The sequence below is a fragment of the Malaya genurostris genome, chromosome 1 (genome assembly GCF_030247185.1).
Source record: "Malaya genurostris strain Urasoe2022 chromosome 1, Malgen_1.1, whole genome shotgun sequence".
In the NCBI taxonomy this organism is placed as follows: domain Eukaryota; kingdom Metazoa; phylum Arthropoda; class Insecta; order Diptera; family Culicidae; genus Malaya; species Malaya genurostris.
Genome location: NC_080570.1, coordinates 144,167,379 through 144,182,525, shown reverse-complemented (window position 1 = coordinate 144,182,525; position 15,147 = coordinate 144,167,379). Strand labels below are relative to the sequence as shown.

At 35.9% G+C, this 15,147-nt stretch overlaps 1 protein-coding gene across 2 annotated transcripts in view; it reads left to right on the top strand.

Annotated features, from left to right (window-relative positions):
- The first annotated feature begins 212 nt into the window (after positions 1–212).
- LOC131426037 (uncharacterized) overlaps positions 213–15,147 on the top strand; it is a 93,154-nt gene continuing 78,219 nt past the window's right edge. For both annotated transcript variants that reach the window (XM_058588441.1, XM_058588442.1), the window contains exon 1: positions 213–766. The gene's annotated coding sequence lies outside the window, so the exon portion shown is untranslated. The remainder of the gene's footprint in view (positions 767–15,147) is intronic.

Genomic DNA, 15,147 nt, shown 5'->3' with positions numbered 1-15,147 from the left:
CTACCAGACCGACGTCGAGCAGCGATGGTGCGATGGCCTGCTGCGGTGGTGACTTGTTTTGGTTTCGTCTCGCGCGCGCACACTTCGGAGACGCCGTGGACCCCATGCTCCGTTCAGACACATCGGCTGGTGGCTTCGGTGAGGTTCAAACCACTCCGGTTGAAGTATAACGTTGAAAGCAAACAGGTGAATTAAACACTCTTGTCGAGACAACCGCACCGTTAAGACATACAATCGCGCGGGGATCCGTTTATCGCTGAACTTGGGAATTTACTATACTGTGTATTGTGGCCGCAGTGCACTGCATCCGGACGCGAGTGTCGGAATTTGACAGTACTTCCTTCAGTAGGAATTGTTGGTTCTGTGAATCGAACTTGGGGTTAAGAAAAACCGCGACCTCAGCCGACTCTGCTGCGAAGGCAGCAGATCAACTGTTCGCTAGTGAAACGATAGCAATTCCTGGATCAAGAAGTGTCAGTGAAAAATCGACGACGAAAAAATAATTCGAATGTCGAACACAGATTCCCAGTGAAAAGTGCCGCTTTGATTATGTTCTAGCAAAGTGAAAGTGCAATTCGCCAGTGCCAAAACAAAAAAAACCCAAGACCCAAGGATAAACCACAAGTGCTCGACTCCAGAATACTCTGTTCCTCGAGTGATCCCGCGAAACGAATGGATTGATTTGGTCGTTGACGGTGAAGAATTGGTGTCTGTTCGGCAATTGGATATTTATCGATTTTAGTACCACGAAAACATCATAACACAGGTAATTAATCGATTATTGGTGTCGACACCGCAATGTACGGAACGACGTGCAGGAAGTTCACATATCAACAATTAGTGCCGAAAAAAAATAAAGAGCTAAAAGAAATTAATAGTTTGAATTTAACTCAATATTAATATTTTATACGAGGCTGAAAATTTTGTACAAAGCAAAATCACGCATTACTGAAATAGTTGTGTCAGGGTGATGGCGAAATGAAGCAGTTTTGTGTTTGGAAAATTGTACTCATGTGGGTATCTCATCTATTATGAATTTCAATATATCTTCATTAACCAGAAAACGAAGGAAAATGAACAATTATTTTATTCAATTGTTTGAATTAAAGGATACGATAGAATTTAGTCTTTTTGTGTGCATCCACAAAAAATTTTTCAAAGTAAAAGCTGGATCGGATAAATAACGAATGATGCTGGAGAAAAATCGTCAAAAGAGTGAATATTTGACAATGTCGTCTTAGGGATATTCTGCAAAAATATCCGTTTGGTTGCAGTAAATTTTCGTGTATGTTTTGAAAAAAAAAACTAATACGCGAATACGTATCACTTTACTATGGGACGTCTTATCGAAATTTTCCTTATGGGAGAGTGATGAGATTTTGATCGTGAATATCTCTCGTTGTGTCTTACGTATCAACATAATTTTTACTACATGTCATCGGAAATATGATTAACAATTTATGAAAGAAATTCAATGTGGAATGACAATTCCACACATAATTCAAAATGAAAGTTTTCGAGAATGTATGGTATTACCGAGTACCATAAAGGAGAACTCATCAAGAGTGTTTGCCTTTTTCGTTCCTTTTATTAAGAATGTTTTTTAAGAGCTTACTGATTTGAAATTTGAATAAAATAGATGCCAAATTATGAAAAGGATAAATTTTTTTATTTGATAATTCTTGGGGTCCAATATTCGACCACTTTTTCAAGAATTTATCCACATAAACCAATGACTTCACGTATCACCACAAAAAATAACCAAGTGACGTCAAATCACACGAACGCGGAAGCCAATTCACCGATCCATTTCTCGAAATAATGTAGTTGTTGAAATGTTCTTTTAATAGGTCGATTATTTCGGCCGCAGTATGACATGTGGCACCATCCTGTTGAAACCATATTTCGCCCACATCTATATCTTGAAGATTTGGCAACAAAAATTCATTGATCATGGTTCTGTAACGATGACCATTCACGGTAACGCGTCGCCCTTCCTCCTATTTGAAAGAAATAAGGACCGATGATTCCACCAGCCCATATATCGCACTATACAATACATTTATCTCATTCTTGTCAACGGCTTGGTATCCAAAAGAGTGAACGTAGACCGAACTTTGGTACTATAGTTCTCTATGGTGGTCTCGGACGGATGATAATAGACATCATAAATGAACACTGAATTTGAAAATAAATTTCCACGGCTTGGAAGCGTTGTTCTGAAGATAACCCGTTCATGATGATTTGCCAAACAATACTGAGTAGAGACTCCACTTCACACTGTCGAAGCAACTTTCAGAAAATAGAGTAATCCTTATTGAAAAAAACAAACCTAAGAAAAATTCCCGTTACCTGCGTGAGCTATTGGTTCCTGAATATAGTTTCAAGTTCAGAATTCCGTTCCAGACACAGAATTCAGTTCCAGAACCAAGCATTCAGTTTCAAATAGAGAAGTAATATTGTGCAGTTCCTACGTTTAACAATCTAACGAAATGACATCAATATTGTGGATCATTTAAGTGACTTAATAAATCTGCAATTTACAAAGTTTCCATCATTTCGGCGTGAATACGTCTTTCTTTACTATAGGGTGCCTTTTATCCTCTAAGAATGATGAGTTTTTGAGCGTAAATATCTCTTGTTTAATTTATCGTATCAAAATATTATTACCTCACCTTATCGGAGATATGACCAGCAATTTGTGATAGAATTTTCAGTAGTGTGATAACCTATAATAACTCGAAATTCACGTTTTCTAAAAAGCTTGATTTTCTAGATTTTAGGATCCAGTTTCAAAATTCAAAGCTAGAAGCCAGATCTGAGATTCAGTTTCTCGTTCTGAATCCAAAATCTGAGTTGAATACTAGAATTCTAAAACTGAAACCGAGTTTCTGAACTTGATGCTAAGCCGGCATTTTGGAACCGAATTGCTGAGATCAGGATCTTGTTTCAGAGCATAGATTTTGGATCTGAATTAGGAAACTGAATTTGGAAGCTGAAATCTGGAACTGAAATTGACGTGCAGACTAAAACTCAGTTCCAAAACTTCTGTCCAGAATTCAGATTTAGAATAGAGTTTCAGAATTCAAGCTTCAATTCTGGAACTACAGACAAAAATCCAGAAACAGAACGCACATCCAAAATTAAGTTATATTTCAGGAATTCAGTTGTAAACTGCATTCCAGATTCCATGTTTAGAGTTCTAAACCAGAATGGAAGTCCCAGAATTTGGTTCCAAAATTCGGACAATTTTAAAAGTGTAACTGAATTCAGGAACTAGATTCTAAAGATTTTCTAACTAAATTCCCGATCTGGTTTCTAGAACAGAATCCTGCACCGTAATCTTGTAACTAAAATTCAGCTGCGGATCAGAATCCAGGTCCCGAGTTCAGTGCTAGGATTTAGGTTCCCGATTCAGTGCCGAACTAGAATCTTGTTCTAGAATTCAGTTTCAATACATAGATTCAGTGATCAGTTTTACAATTCAGAATTCAGTTCTAGAGTTTAGTTTCAGAATTCAGTTGCCGAGTTCAGATTCAATTCCAGGATTCGTCCAGAATTTAGATTCTTTAACAGCAAAGAAACGACACGATCAATTTTATTCGTATTCACGTCATCCGGTTCCTCCTTTTTCAGCTCGCTTGTGAGAAAATCTGGCAGCCGGCAGAAGCCTGGCAAGATTCCGGCAGCTGTCAAAATTTTGCAGGCGAAATTGCGTCATTCTCTCGACAAGTCACGTCTTGCAAGATCACTCTACCTTCTTTTCTTCTGTTCGATTTCATTTGATATTCTTCAATCCGGCATGTTCATCCAAAAATGAAAACGAGTCAGATAAATAAGATGAAAATACTGGTATATTGAGAGAAGAAGCTTTACATACCATGTTTGTTAGAGAAAAAGTGATGTAATTACCCTTCATTTGTACTTCTAATGAGAAAATTAAACCAAGAGCGCTTAAGGACTATTCACACATTTCAGTTCCGTGACGGTTCAGTGAAAGTTGCCTTCTTTTTTATCGGAACCCTACCGTTCCGTTTCCGTTCTGTTTCCGTTCCGGTACAGCAAATGCAGTGACATACCGACTTCAGTGAAAATAAAAAAATATCGGTGAAAACGAATTTGAGTTTGTGGACGGACGCTACGCTGACGGCGAGCTGCACTGAAACGGCACGGTGCCGGATAGGTGTGAATGCTCGCATAGAAAACGAATGAAATAATATCAGTATCCGTACACGGTGTCGTGCCGGCACTGAATCGGACCGGATATGTCTGAATAGTCCTTTAAAATGTAGTACCGATTCAAAACGGTTCTGCCAGTCTTGTATGACAAGCATATGGCATGCATAGAACCGTTAATAACCTCTAGTTAAAATTCTCTACCGGAAGCGATTGTTGAATTGTTGCCAGACTTTTGTCGGAATTCTGTCGTCATTCCGACAAAACCTTCTGGCAGACGTTGCCAGGGGAAACCTGCCAAGCACGTGCAAGCGGGTTACTCTACAATTTACGTGATTTTCTGATGAGGACCAACTAGCCATCTGTCTATCTATTTTAAAAAGGAATTTCTGGCCAACGATAATCGTTCGAGGAATTTTACGCGGTAGACAACAGGTTTTTTTCCCCAGACAGCGGGCTATGTCTGCTACAAATGCCGGTAAAAATTTCGTCAGAATCTCGGTACGAGTATCGCAACACTTTGCTTTATAAACCTTATGAAGAATGGTCCACTTAGCAGGAATGTGCACTTATAGTGGTTTTCAGTAGGCTTTCGTGGAGTTTAAAGTTATAAAGCTACAAGTGTTTATCGGTATTTTAATGTTACATGGGTAGAGTCCTAAAATTCATAAATTCATTGGATATATACTAATGAATTTATTTTGCTAAACACTCAAGTGACAAGCAGCGATGCCAGATGGTAGTAGTGTCATTTCCGTATATTACTATTTTTTCGGAAGCTCTCGCAGTAGATAGCTATTTATTTTTGCTCGCGGTAAATTTCCGTAGTTATCCGTAGTCAAAATCCAATTTCCGTACATTTCGTATACGGATCTATAGGTCCTTAGAAAGCTTTCGGATCCGTAGATCTACGGATATTTCCGTAAATCTGACATCGCTGGCGGAATGTACGCTACTGCTATGCACATAATCGCAAAACTGTCTAATATTAGGTACTGAAGAATGCTTTCAAAGCTGGATATCTTCCTTGGATCAGAGTAGTTGCACTCAGAGCTGCAAATTGTCAGTCATGTCAAATGACCTTGACAGACTGACTAAAATCATCGTCAACTGTAATCGGTACGGTCAAAGTGTCTGTCAAATGAGATACTCGATAGTTCAATGACCAAGTAGAAGTATACTCAGTCAAAGACAGGTGACGCATTTTGTTCTCTCTCTCATTCTCCTATTCCCTGTTGAAGTAAAATAATTCCATGAGATTGATAGAGTTCATTATTCTTTGTAAAAAGTCATCGGATTTAGGAGTTTATTGGTGTACATGAATTTAATTCAATGTTTATGCTGCTCGATTATTATTTAGTCACATCGTAATCAAGCAGTGACAGGAGAAATGAAGATAATATCAATCGCATCGGCAATCAATGAGCTGGTGAGTATAATATCAAGAGAATTTAAGTTATGACAGATTGGCTCTCAGACACTCAATATATGATGATTGGTAGAGCCTGGTTGGCAGCAGTTCAGTGACATAAACTTTCCAATCTTCGTCGTGCAAAGTTGCTCGTTGATAGTGACATTTAGCAGCTCTGGTTGCACTTAGGAGTGCACTTTTGCTTAAGCATACTTTTATATTGTGCAGCTCGATTTAGTGTGGACTGTGCAATACTTTCCATCTAACGTCGGGGTTCCGTTCGATAATTTAATTTTAGGTAAAATGGTGAAAGGTAATGAAAAGAGTTATGTGCTAAAATCAGGTATCAACTTACAAAAACAAAAGACCCTGCATCTTAGCTTACTGGAAAGACAATCGACAGAAAAAGATATCCCTCCCGTTACGATTTCAAGTAATAATAATTTAATTGTTCGACGCATTTAAACTGGCCAAGGCATCCGCTGAGCAAAACTTTTGCCGTAATGGAAAACGATCGAAAAACTACACGTACTCACAGGGGTGCACCTTCTGATCCAATGCTGAAATAAGTAACCACCCTGTACCGTAATCGCGCAGTCTTTATGGAATGAATCTTCTGCTGGGCTGCCGTCTCTGGCCAGTGCCGAATTTATGTTACACAACTGTTTTTGGTCAGTGAACTGCGTGACGCTGCTTTAGTCAGTCTTTGGGTCAGTGTGACTGTTTCCCGGTGCAAGTCCCGTATCGGTAATTTTTTTTTGTTCGTCGAAGTTAGGTTATAAAACTCCAAACGGGTGATCAATTGGGACGATGATTATTTTGACATTATTATAAGATGATTTACACAAAAGAAAAGGAACGATGATAATGACGCTGGTATTAACTACGTCACCATTATGAGTCATTGTACCAAAAGATGCGTTGAAATAGATCTGGGACAATTCACAGCCTTTGAATACTGCTATCATGCGGTGACGAAAACTAACCTGCTTTTATTAATACTGATTCAAATTAAATATGAGACAAGTTTATTTGCTGAAGCTTGTGCGAAGATATGCATTCGAAAACTATACTGCCGGGAATTTCCACTAATTGAGTTTGCACACGTTTCGGAACCATGGCCTCTTATTTCGTACGGTGCGGCCTCGATCAACCGGTAATTATCCCTTTTAATTAGTCGATGGCCAACTCGTTTTTAATGAGTTTCAATTTTCGCCAGCTTTCGCTTAAGACTCGACCAATTAGTCCAATCCCAAAGTTATTACTTCCAGTTACCACCAATCGCAAGTGGACGATTGCTAGAAACGCTCAATTTATCAAGACGATTTACTGGCCTCTAAAAGTATCCACCAGTCGGCCAGAGTTGCACGATTGATGTACGGAAGCCAGTAAAATCGGTGTAGAACCAAAGATAGATGAAATTGCTGAACGGAACGGAGCGCAATTTTTACGAGTTATAAATGTGTAAATCAGCTGTTTTTCAAAGAACGGCGAATCTAACATTGACAGCAAATGGAGAAAATTATCGATGAATATTTCGACTTTGGTTTCAAACCGTGTTTAGAAATTATCGTATATTCTCAGATCAATTTAAGATTAGTCGATGAATTGTTAGTTTATCTTCAAAAGGCATGCAAATGTTACTACTATGCTTCTATATCCACTGAATAAATCAACATAAAAAGAGTATGCCCTTTTTCGATTTGTTTACTTTTATGCTTCCTGTGTGAATTATAAAGATACGCCCTTGCGCATTTTTCATGCAATTGGCTGGTTTTCGCGACTAAGACAAATCTGCGAGTAATTTTATTGTCTCCTTTACTATTTCCAGTAGTAAAAGGTTCGGAAACCATCTAAAATAAAGAGAAAAAAATAGTTTCGCCCTTCCTTACTAGCCCGAAAAAAATAGTTTCGCTCTTCCTTACTTACCGAAACCAATCTACCGAACAGCAGGTCGACTTTAATAGCGTGACAATGAACCTTTCTGACAGCTCACTTACCGCCACAAATGCACATTCACAATTTTGGAATTAGTTTATTTTCATCAGGTAACACCTAACAACAAACAGTTTTAAGAACAATTCAGACGATCAGTCAACTTGCGTCAATGTTTACGGTGCTTCGCCTGTAGTGTAGATTAGTTTAAGGCTTTTATTATTGACACGAATACACGGTCCGGAAGTGAAAACGTTCCGCGAGGTTAGCATAGTGCATTAAATAAGTGTTACAAACAGCTCCTTTCCATTGCCAATCCTTGCCAGTAACGGTCACCTGATATAACGTGTGAATCGAAATTTAACGGAATAACAGATGATGTTTGTTTTCATCGCGAAATATCCCAGCAGTTTTTAGTGATTATGGTTATTTTTGACAGATCGATAGTTATTTTCCGACACTGAAAAAAATCTTGCAATGAAAATTCTAATATTAATTTTTTAGTAGAAATTATTTCCAATGGAAAATAAACTCGAATAACTTTCCGTCTGCCAAATTTTGAAATGGGCCGCAGTTTAAATTAACTACTAACTACTTAACTTAACTACTCGACAACAAAACAACCACTCAAATGTCAGATATTATTTAAAAGTTAAAATTAACCGCGAAATGGTTCACAGCCTAAGTCGCTAATTTAAGTTTTTATTTCATACAAAGAGTTGAGCTGAGCTAAGCCGAAGTAGATCACCCGTAGTTGCACTTCGTGATTGAACGAATGAGTGGAAATGTACAATGAACCAAGAAAATGAAGCTTGGTAAAAGCAAACCATTTTCACTGTACATACTCACTCACTGACTCCACTCCTGACTTTTCATTAAATAAACAATAATGATACCAATTTTAGATTTTCAGCTTGAATAACACGATTGACTTGTAAATTTTCACACATTCCATATAAATCTGATAACACAGAGAATGATATGCCGATGGCGCTTCGATCGGTTAATATCGTTGAATTTTGGGGCGGTAAATTCTCAGTTTCCGCCGCTTGAGCATCAACATTAAGTACGATTCAGACGGTCCGGCTTCTTCCGTCACCGTCACCGGAACGTCAACGTTCGTCACCGTCATTCTGATTTACACGATCCGGTTTCCTATCCGTGTCCGTCATGTCATTATCTTACACGCAGAGTTTGAAGAACTTAGTTTCGCACAATTTTATTCCACTAATACAAAATCTGGGAGCTTTTGAAGCCAATCGATCTGTTGTTTTCCTACCTTTTAATCGAATAAATAACTTTCAAAATTAACTAGGAAGAGGAAAAAACAAAACAATCAGTTCCACACAACAACGTAACGTACTTTTCAAATCTAGTGATAAGTTTAATTACTTATATGTGGTATATTATGTTTAAGAGTGGAATCTTGTCACCGAATACATACATAACGAACGTCAGCTCAATACCGTAATCATATGAATCGTGTATGTGTGCGATAATCACAGTCCGTCAAATATTCTTTCGGAGAAATGTTGACGAAGCTTGCCGTTGACGTTCCGGATCTCTGCTGGATCGTGTGAATGCGCAAAGGGAAAACTCATTTGACTAATTTTGACGGAGGCTGACGTTCCGGTGACGGTGACGGAAGAAGCCGGATCGTCTGAATCGTACATTATGCAATAAATCGCACTCTCACTACTAAACACACACTTGCCACACCTGCATTTTCACTCAAAATAACTGTTTCGACCACATTTTTAACTATACGTATCAAAACATCAGATTGAAATTAGACTGTTTTTAGAGCAGCACTTAGACAAGAGATGCCAGATATTTTCATAGAAAATCTACTGATTCGTATAAAATATCTGTATTTATCTGTATTCGCTAATAAAATGAAATTTCTACAATACAATTATGTTAAAAGGTGTTATTCCAATAGATTATGGTTATAGAGTGGTAGATTAAATTTCATATCTTATATTATATTCATCGACGAAATTTTATAGTTTTTTCCTATCAACAACAATTGAATTATGGTGCCATATACTTGTCTAATTTGAAAATGTTCACTTCATAAGTTGAGATGGATTTCCAAAACCCAATATGCAACGTCGAGTCAGGTAATACAACTGTCAGTCTGGCAATAATGTTTCATGATGCCAAGATTTGTCTAACTTTTAAGTTCAATTTAGTTACAAAATTTAATTTAAATGGTTTTCAGTGTTCTTCATTAAATATCTGCACAAAAAATATATATTTTAAAAAGTGATTTGTACGTTGATTCCTAAACATTTTTCTCGTCATTACTAATTACATTCAAATACCAATAGATAGCTCAAATACTAATAGATAGTTTAACTTTTTCCTTAATACTTTTGGTGAAATCTGTTTAAATCTGTAATAAATTTAAGAAATCTGTAAGAAATTTGTACTCTGTATTAAATCTGTATGCGCATGTAAAAATCTGTACAATACAGATAAATCTGTATAAATGGCATCTCTGACTTAGAAACTACATCGTACTCTCAGTGATGCCAACTCCTTTTTCCTCTGAACCGTTTTTCATAAAAATTCGTCGGAAATTCAACGTACTTACTTATCGTGTGAATAATTTCTAAGACATTTGATGGAAAATTCAATTCAATCAGTTTACGAAGCTTCTTGCAGTCATTTTGCAGACAATTAATATTCGCACAACTGTCGAAGAACATAAAAAAATATTGGGATGTCATATTTTTATGCATTATGCCAGGTAAAAATTTCAAATATCTTCAGACAGGGTTGCAAAAGTCTGTATATCCGAAAAAAAACTGCAATTAACAAGTATGAAATAGTTAGTGAGAAATAATGGCAACCGGCAGAAGCCTGACCAGATTCCGGTAGCTGTCAAAATTTTGCAGGCGAAATTGCGTCATTCTCTCGCCAGGTCACGTCTCGCAAGATCGCTTTTTCTTCTTTTCTTCGGTTCGACTTCAATTTACATTCGTCAATCCTGCAAGTATATCCAAAAATGAAAACGATTCTTGAGACCAGGAAAATAAGATGAATATACTGGTATATTGAGAGAAGAAGCTTTGCATACCATGTTTGGTAGTGCAGTAGCAATGTTACTACCCTTTTTTTTTTTTTTTTTTTTTTATTTTTTTTATTTTTTTTTAAATAACTATTTATTGGAATATGAGTTAAAATTAAATTATTAAGATTTAAATTGGGTGTTCAGCCACAAGTGGTGACTTTTCAGCCCTGTTATATATATATATATATATATATATATATATATATATATATATATATATATATATATATATATATATATATATATATATATATATATATATATATATATATATATATATATATATATATATATATATATGATTTGGTTATTACCATGAAGACATCATTTGCTTCCGCAATTCTGAGATTTTTGTGTAGGGAAAATTCTAAACCTACTTGTATTGTGTAATGGGGAAAAGGAACTTATATACTAACTTACTAACTAATACAGAGAGCGAATCGATTCAATTGAAGATTGCATCGATTTTTGTCGGAATTTGCTTATAATATTATGTGACATTACATCTAATGGTTCTATATTTGTGAGTCTGTGTAACTCATTTGTACTAAACCAGGGAGGACGCTTCAGAATCATTTTCAGAATTTTATTCTGAATCCTTTGAAGCGTTTTCTTCCTGGTGGAACAACAGCTTGACCAAATTGGTACCGCATAAAGCATGGCTGGTCTGAAAATTTGTTTATAAATTAACAATTTGTTTTTTAGACAGAGCTTAGAATTTCTGTTTATAAGAGGATATAAACATTTAATATATTTATTACACTTTGCCTGGATTCCTTCAATGTGATCCTTGAAAGTGAGTTTTTTGTCATACGTCAAACCTAAGTATTTAGCTTGATCAGACCATGTCAATTCCAAGCCATTCAATTTGAGAATGTGATTATTGTTTGGTTTAAGAAAAGAAGCTCTTGGCTTGTGAGGAAAGATAATTAATTGCGTTTTTGCTGCATTTGGTTTAATTTTCCATTTTGACAGATAATCACTGAAAATATTTAAACTTCTTTGTAGGCGACTGCAGATCACTCTTAGATTTCTACCTGTGGCTAACAGACTTGTGTCGTCACAGAATAGCGATTTCTGACAACCAACGGGTAGATTTGGAAGATCAGAAGTGAAAATATTATACAAGATTGGAGCTACACTCGAACCCTGCGGAACACCGGCTCGTACGGGTAGCAATTCAGATTTACAATTCTGATAGCTAACCTGAAGAGTACGATCAGTTAAATAATTTTGAATTATTTTGATCAAATAAATAGGAAACTGGAAATCAGACATTTTTGCTATTAAACCTTTGTGCCAAACACTGTCGAATGCTTTTTCTATGTCTAGAAGAGCAACTCCAGTGGATAACCCAGAAGATTTATTTGATTTTATCACGTTCGTTACTCTGACAAGTTGATGAGTAGTTGAATGTTCATGACGAAATCCAAACTGCTCTGGTAAAAAAATTGAATTCTCATTTATATGAGTCATCATTCTTAACAAGATAATTTTTTCAAAAAGTTTACTGATAGAAGAAAGTAAGCTAATTGGGCGATAACTTGATGTTTCTGCTGGGTTTTTATCAGGTTTTAGGATAGGAATTACTTTAGCGTTTTTCCATCTTTTTGGGAAGTAAGCTAATGAAAAACACTTGTTGAAAATTTTAACCAGGAGTCTCAAGGCAACATCGGGAAGATTTTTAATAAGAATATTAAAAATTCCATCATTACCAGGAGCCTTCATGTTTTTAAGTTTTCTAATAATTGATTTAATTTCATCAAAATTCGTCTCAATAATGTCATCGTGTGATAACACTTGGGTTGAAATATGATCATATTTCAGTGAGACTTCATTTTCAATAGGACTCACAACGTTCAAATTAAAATTGTGGACACTCTCGAACTGCTGAGCAAGTTTTTGAGCTTTTTCGCCATTTGTAAGAAGTATTTGATTTCCTTCCTTGAGAGCAGGAATAGGTTTCTGAGGTTTCTTAAGAACCTTAGAAAGTTTCCAGAAAGGTTTAGAATATGGTTTAATTTGTTCAACTTCTTTAGCGAAATTTTCATTTCGCAAAAGAGTAAATCTATGTTTAATTTCTTTTTGTAAATCCTTAACTATGTTTTTCATAGCAGGATCACGAGAACGTTGATATTGTCGTCGACGAACATTCTTCAACCGAATGAGCAGTTGAAGATTGTCATCGATGATAGGAGAATTTAATTTAGTTTGAGCTTTGGGAACTGAAAGATTTCTAGCTTCGATAATATAATGATTCAAATTATCAATTGCTGTGTCGATATCCGCAGAATTTTCTAAAATAGTTTCATGATCCACATGATTTTCAATGTGAGATCTGTAATCCAACCAATTTGCTCTATGATAGTTGAAAATAGAACTAATTGGATTAATTATAGCTTCGTTGGAAAGTCTGAATGTTACAGGAAGATGATCTGAGTCAAAATCAGCATGAGTAATCGGTTCACTACAAATGTGACTTTGATCTGTTAGAACCAGATCAATTGTAGACGGGTTTTTCACGGAAGAGAAACAAGTAGGATTACTGGGATGAAGAACTGTGAAGTAACCAACTGAGAGTTGATTATGAAGTATTTTACCATTACTGTTATTTTGCCTACAATTCCACTGGACATGCTTAGCATTTAAGTCCCCTATTACGAAAAATTTCGATCGATATCTTGTAAGTTTTTGCAAATCGCCTTTAAAGAAATTTAATTGTTCGCCGGTGCATTGGAATGGCAAATATGCTCCAGCGATGAAATAAATTCCATGAATGGTTTCAACTTCGATTCCCAAGCTTTCAATAACTTTAGTATTGAAAGAAGGTAAAATTCGATGTTTAATTTGCCGTTGGACAAAAATGGCAACTCCACCACCAATTCCAGTAAACCTGTCAAATCGATGAACCACATAATGTGGATTACTTTTCAATTTTACATTTGGTTTAAGAAAAGTTTCTGTCACAATGGCAATATGAATTTTGTGAACTTTGAGAAAATTATAAAATTCATCTTCACTCGATTTCAAAGATCGAGCATTCCAATTTAAAATATTCAAATAATTATTTAACATCACTGTTAAATTTTAAATTCATTATAATATTATTTGCAAATTTCCATCCGATTTGAAATGCTTCAAAAAGTGATGAAGTCGAATTCATTTGGATGATCATTTGAAAAAGTTGATCTTGTAGGTAGATCATTTTATTTTCAGTTATATCGCCTAAATCGACTTCATTTAAAGAAGCGAATGGCATTGAAGGAATATTTGTAGGTAGACTGCCATTAGAAGAAGATGATTTGGTCGGTCTACCTATTAATAAATTGTTTTCGTTAGAAGAAGAACTGCAAGGCGGTCCTGTGTTTTGATTATTTACATTAGAAGAAATAGGAGATAGATTTCTACCTAATATACCAGCATAACTGACATTAGAAGAAGATGATGACGAGGTCGATCTACCTGTCAATAAATTGTTTTCGTTAGAAGACGAATTGGCAGGTGCCTTAGAAGAATTTTCAGGTATGTTCTGTAAATTTAAGGTCGTTGATTTGACTTGTTGTCTAAGCGAACGAGCGTTTAAAATTTTTTCCCTGACAGGACATTTCAAATAATTGGATTTATGATTTCCATTGCAATTTGAACATGAAAATTTATCAGTGGTTTCATTCATTGGACAAGCGTCTTTCGAATGCGATTTACCACAATTCAAACACCGTATATCCATATGACAATTTTTGGTTCCATGACCGAAGCCTTGGCAACGACGACATTGCGTTAAGTTTGCAATACGATTATGCCGTTTATAATGTTCCCAATGAATTTTAATGTGGGAAATGAAACGTACTTTTTCTAAAGTTTTCAAATTGTTTACATCACTTCGATTGAAATGTATTAGGTAAAGTTCATGGGAAATTCCAGAGCGTGGTTTAGAAGTACCATTCGCTCTTTTTTTCATAAGTATTACTTGGGAAGGGGCAAAACCAAGCAATTCTTTTAGTTCATTTTTAATTTCATCAATACTTTGATCATTTGATAATCCTTTCAAGACAGCCTTGAAAGGTCTGTCTGATTTTATATCATATGAATAAAATTTATGAAGTTTTTCGGACAAATATCGAATAAGACTTTCGTAATCTTCCAATCCATCCACCAAGACTCGACATTCTCCTCTTCGTCCGATTTGAAATGAGACTTTTACTTCCGGGAGAAAAGTAGAAAGCTCAGTACGGAATGCTTTGAAGTCGGAAATCATCACCGTCACTGGTGGCATAGATTGATGTTTCTTCCCAGAACGACAAGCGTCCATTTTGGGAATTTTTGAAGAATTTTCTTCTATGTCGCTACAATCGGATTCAGGAAGAATCTCGTAAATATTGTTAGACGGCATAGGATCAACGGAAGGGAAATCCGTCCGTTGTCTTTTATTTTTACATTCAGATTCTATAAGATCATGAATGTTATTAGAAAAATGTTGAATAACGGATTGTGATTTATTCCGTATTGAATTATTTTTAGCCTTAGGCTTGTTGCCTTTCCGGTTGGA